Source organism: Numenius arquata, chromosome 11 (genome assembly GCF_964106895.1).
Source record: "Numenius arquata chromosome 11, bNumArq3.hap1.1, whole genome shotgun sequence".
In the NCBI taxonomy this organism is placed as follows: Eukaryota; Metazoa; Chordata; class Aves; order Charadriiformes; family Scolopacidae; genus Numenius; species Numenius arquata.
Window position 1 is genome coordinate 1,555,128 of NC_133586.1, and position 6,000 is coordinate 1,561,127.

Below are 6,000 nucleotides of genomic sequence, written 5' to 3' on the forward strand. Positions count from 1 at the left end.
AGCCAAGCGCAGGGATTCGCTGTGTGAGAGTCCTGGGTTTGGTGCATCTCGGAGCTTTCTCCATCCGTCTGCTGGGATTTGCTGCCGCTCCAGAGCCGAGTCTCCACCTTCTCCTCTCCTGAGAGTTGTTTGTTAAAGGTAAATGGCACAGCGGGTAGCACCTACTCTATGGTTTTACTTTTAAAAAGCTTCTGTGCGCTGCAGGAGCAGGAGAAGCTGTGGAAGATCACGTGCTGCTCCTTAACTGGAGCTCTTCGGATAAAAACATGCCTTTTTTTTTTTTAACTTTTTGTAGGTGGGAAACTATGCTATCGTGGAGCGTTTGTGTAGGGTGGGGTTTTTTGTTTAGTTGGGTGGTGTTTTTGGTTTTTTTTTAAGAGGAAATCCAACTGGGCAAACTGGTTCCTGCCCAGCCGGGTGTAGGGTGTAGGGAAACTGAAACTGTGAGCGGGGCAGGGTCAGGCTCCTGCAAAGCCACCAGCGGCCACCAGCCCTCGGGCTACAGCCCAGAGCCGTTTTGGGGCTAAAGCAGCTCAGCCCAAGGCTTCCGTGTGGCTTTATACTTTGGTTTTCCAAAGACACAGCTTCTCACTCCAGCTGGGGGCAGGAATGGGCAGGAACGACCTGACCTTTCCTGCACCACGAGCCTCCGTAGCTCCTGGGGACGTGGCCACCAAGGACGCCTAGATGAAGGTCCCCTTTGCCCGTAGCGGATGGGGCAAAACCAGCCTCAGGTGGTGATGCTGAAGTGACATTTGGTTGAACCTGTGTCACCCCCAGGCTCTTGCAAGCCACCGCTGGCTTTGCAAAGCAGTTTTCCCTCTGACCTCGGCGGCGCTGGGAAACCCTTCAGCTCTTCACCCCACCTAAGCGACGAGTGGCCCCGGTGTCACTTAAGTGACTCTTCTTCAGCTTGCTTTGGAATTAATTGGGTTTCTCGAGGAAAACCACAGCAGTAAGCCCTTCGCCTGGTGTCTACTGCTTTTCCCTGGGAGAGGGGAGGGACAAGGGGAGGCAGGTACCGGAGGAACAGCGAGGTTTTGGCTGGCTGTGCTGGGAAAGTCACTGCTGCCACCCAAACTAGAAACGAGCTTTGCCCGATGTGGGTAATTTCTTAGTTATTTCATATTTTGTAGCATATAAGAACAGTCTCGCCATGCTGAGACCCAGCAGCTTGTTTTCCCGGGTGCTCTGTGCCTACACAAGCGCTGGCTGAAGATACTTAGCACCTTGCAGTGATACTTACCAACTCTTGGGGAAAAAAAAACAAACCCCGGTATTTTATAAGATTTCAGCAGGAAAACCCAGGTAGAGCTGCTGTTGGAAATGAATAGTGGGAGAGTTCAGTTCCTTCAAATGCCAAGTTTTTGTGTGGCTTTGCTCTTTCTACTCTCGGTTTGCCTTTTAAGGACGCGGTGATTTGGAGAGCCCTGGTCACGCGGGGGCCTGGGGCTGAGAGCTCTGCCTGGGCAGGGACGTGGGGATGGAGCCTGGTCTCCTCCAGGTGCCCAAAATACTCTTCTTTTGTGTGTTCCTCCTTCTGTGTAGCATGAAACTTGCTTTACCTGGAACTTGAAGCTTCATGGAAGAGCAGGGCCCTCCCTTGGCTCCTGTTCCAGAGAAGTCCCAGGAGTTTGTTCCTGGGGTGTTCTATTTTGCTTTGCTCTCCTGAGCGTGTTCTTAAAGCTCCCGTCGCCTAAAACGTCCTGTTGGGGCTTTCCAGCCGTGTTTTGTGACCCCCTCTTGACGAAGGAAACCTCTCTCCAGAAGGAAACCTCTCTCCCGTGTTGCTCAGGGTCGTGCAGGGTCCATCGAGGAGCGTAAAGGAGCCGGGAAGGAGATGCTCTCGGTGGGAACTGTAACCTGCTGAGCTGAACCTGGTGGGCGCTGCAGATCCATACGCTCTTAATCACATAATGGCCTGGCTGTTTGCATTTCTGGCACCCTGGCTGATCTGCTGATGTTTCTTGTACCTGGACTGTTTGTGGTGGTGACAGCGAGGGACGGGACTCCAGTGAAGGTCAGGAAGGCTTTCTAAGCCCAAATGATCATCAGCATTATCCAATTAAACAGGAGGGGGTGATTGCCAGCTCTATTAAGCCAAGGCTCGCTGTGGGCTCTGCAGCAGGTCCCCCACCACTATTTCCTTAAAACTTAGGAACTTGTGACGGCCGGGAAAGCCCTGCTGACCCCTCCGGACCCCCAGAAAGAAGGGGGCAGCCTGGGAATGGGATGAAGGTGCTGCACTCACCGAAGGCTGATGGCAGGTAGGTCTGAGGGGAGGACCATGGTGATGCTCTCCCTTCTGCTCCTGCGAATAAGCGTGGCCAGCAGGGTGAGGGGGGGGATTCTGCCCCTCTGCTCTGCTCCGGTGAGACCCCGCCTGGAGTGCTGCCTCCAGTTCTGGGGCCACCAACATCACAAGGACACGGAGCTGTTGGAGTGGGGCCAGAGGAGGCCACGGAGATGCTGGGAGGGCTGGAGCCCCTCTGCTGTGAGGACAGGCTGAGAGAGTTGGGGGGATTCAGCCTGGAGAAGAGAAGGCTCCGGGGAGACCTCAGAGCCCCTTCCAGTCCCTCAAGGGGCTCCAGGAAAGCTGGGGAGGGACTCTGGATCAGGGAGGGGAGCCATAGGAGGAGGGGGAAGGGTTTGACACTGAAAGAGGGGAGATTGAGCTGAGATGTGGGGAAGAACTTCTTTGCTGTGAGGGTGGTGAGAGCCTGGCCCAGGTTGCCCAGAGAAGCTGTGGCTGCCCCATCCCTGGAGGGGTTCAAGGCCAGGTTGGAGGGGGCTTGGAGCAACCTGGTCTGGTGGGAGGTGTCCCTGCCCAGGGCAGGGGGTAGCACTGGATGGGCTTTAAGGTCCAACCCAAACCATTCTATGATTCTATAATCCCTCCCGCCTCCCCAGGCGGAGCTGGGAGAGCTCATCCTCCCCTCTCCTGCTCCCCTGCACGCTGAGGGTGAAGCCATCTCCCAGCAGCTCGTACTGGTGCTTCTCCCAATGTATTTTGACTGTTCTTCTCTTTAGCTGGGTGATTCCTGCTCCCCCCGACACAAGCTCTTTGTCCAGGTCACGTCACCCTGTGACTTTCCCGCTGTTGGCCGGTTGCTGTCTCTGCTGGTTCTGCTCCTTCTGCCCAGAGCCGGTGAAAACCCGGGGAATGATTTTTGGCCGGACTTCAATACTTTCTTTTAGGAGATTTTTTTTTTTTTTTTTTCCATTACATTTGGACACTTGGCACTTGCCAAACGTGCACAGAGAAGGGAGACCCTCTGCTGGGAGCTCAGCTCCCTCACGGCAAAAAATGATTAGAAATTTTTACAAATTTAGGCCTTTTTCTAGAAATTACGCGCTTCTGCCTTTTGACCTAAAACCCACTAAATTTGTAAAAAATTCTAATCATTTTTTTGCCGTGAGGGAGCTGAGCTCCCAGCGGAGGGTCCCCAAGCGTGTAGCTGTAGAACCAAGAGGGGTCCAAAGTTCTGTGATTGCAAAGATGATCAGTCATCCCGTGATTTTAAGGATGTCAGAAAAAGGAGGAACCACTGTCATCCTCAGCAAATTGGTGGGAAACTCCCATTTAATTAAAATAAGCCCCATCCTGGTTTCTCCTCCGAGTTGGCTTAATTTTAGATTTCAAAAAAAACCAGATCTTGCATCCCCATTTATAAATTCAGAGGTTGGGTTTTAGGGTTTTGGTGGGGTTTTTTTGTTTTGTTTTTTTTTTAATTGCCAGAAATCTTTTCAAGTAGGCACTCACCAAATGCTGGCAAAGGGAGAATTAACAATAATCCCGCAGCTCGGAAGCGAAGGAAGGAGGAGGCCAAGCCTCAAACAAAGCGCATCCTCCAGGAGGCAGAAAGTAGGTCAGGTTGATAAGGATGAGCACAGAGGGACGGCGTTAACGTGGGGGGGGGGAAAGCAAAGTAGGGAAAGAGACCACCTCATGGCCCTGCTTGGAGAAGGAAGGGGCTGTCTGGGAGGGAAAGGTGAGGTCTTGAAGCCTTCTTTTTTTTTTTTTTTTTTCTCTTAAAACCTATTATCCCTAAAGATGCCAGCTGCGATGGAGAGGTAATTGCAATTAGCAGCAGTAGGGGAAGGGCGAGACACCCCTCCCGCCCTCCCAGCCTGGGTTTGGATGGGGAAAAGCTTGGGAAAGGCTGCAGATAAATTAGATGTTTGGGAATTACTGAGGCTGGATGAAGTTCCCGGAGGGGCTGGTCCCGGAGAGCGAGGGATCAGCTCTGCTGACACTGCAGGACGGGGGGAGGCTTTAAAGAAAATATAATGTCTGTAAGGAGGGGAGGGAAAAAAATCTGGGAGGTTACAGACTCCTCCGTCTCGTTTAGACCCTGGGAAATACTGCAAACGAGCCAGGAGCATCTAAAAAAAACCCACAACGGCACCACAGTCTCAGCGAGAGCAGAGGGCAGAGGGGGGGGGGGGGGGGGGGTACAGGAGCAGGTCTCACGGTTCCCAAGTGGCCCCAAAACCCTCGGGATGCGGGGATGCAGGATTGCACCCAGCTGCAGGGGGACCCTCTCCCTGGCGCAGTCAGGAGGTTGCAGCGATGCAGGGAACTCGGTGCTAAAATTGGACGTTACAGAGTGCCCCCCAAAAACGGGCTTTTCCGCTTTAAATAGCGCCCAGATGGTGCGGGAGGAAAGGCTGGGAAAAGCTGGAGCTGCTGCTGGGAGGAGGGAGCTCGGGAGGGAGGGAAGGTGCGAGAAAACCCTGCCGATGAGGGGTTTGCCCTGGAAACCGCACGGCCACGGCCGGGGCTGGGGATTTTTGGCGAATCCCGAGCGTTTCAGGAAGCCCCGTGAAGATGCTGAAGCCCACCCAGTGCCACCCCCGCGGGGGTCACGTCCTGCACCGCTGGCCCCTGCGCCCCAAGATGTCCCGTGTCCCCCCCCCCACCTGCACCAGAGGCAGCCGGATTTGTGCTGATGTTTGCAGATATGCTAATTGGCTCATTAATCATCACCACCCGCAGCTGTAATTGGGCTCATTTTGCATTGATTCGAGGGGCTTTGGAGAACCGCTGGCTGTTCCCTTACAAGGGATAATTTAGTGCAGTAGGTCCCAGCACACCCCCTTGAAATAAGGCCATAAGACATAGAGAACCTCAAGCAGGACCCGGCCACAGCCAAGAAGACACGCTCAAAGAGTGGCTTCTCCTTCCAGTCGTGAGACACCACAAACCCAGGGAAGTCCAGACCTGACACCGAATGATAACATGTTCCTCAACACCAAGAAAAAGAGAAGGAAACAGAGCTTAAAGCTGATCTACTTGAAGATCATAGAATGGGTTGGGTTGGAAGGGACCTTAAAGCCCCCCCAGTGCCACCCCCTGCCCTGGGCAGGGACACCTCCCACCAGACCAGGTTGCTCCAAGCCCCCTCCAACCTGGCCTTGAACCCCTCCAGGGATGGGGCAGCCACAGCTTCTCTGGGCAACCTGGGCCAGGCTCTCACCACCCTCACAGCAAAGAAGTTCTTCCCCAGATCCCATCTCAATCTCCCCTCTTTCAGTGTCAAACCCTTCCCCCTCCCATTGCTCCCCTCCCTGATCCAGAGTCCCTCCCCAGCTTTCCTGGAGCCCCTTTAGGGACTGGAAGGGGCTCTGAGGTCTCCCCGGAGCCTTCTCTTCTCCAGGCTGAATCCCCCCAACTCAGCCTGCCACTTGCCCAAGCCACGTCCCCATTAGCCCTTGCCCAGCCCCGGGCAGTTCCCAGAACCTCTTTACCTGCACAATCAGGGCTTGTGCCCCTCATGCCACGCTCCCGAGCCCCACAGCATCCACCTGAGCCTCCAGCCACCACTGCTTGTCCCTGCAGGGACCTCCCAGCCCCGGGGGGAAGAGCAGCAGCGCAAGCGGAGGACACCTGGGTGCACCCGAAAAAAAAACACCCATTTGGGTCCCACCGCCCTTTCTCGGGGGCCAGTCCTCGTGCCTGGCCCCTCGGCCAAGAAAGAAAGGAGGGGGCAAGGTTTT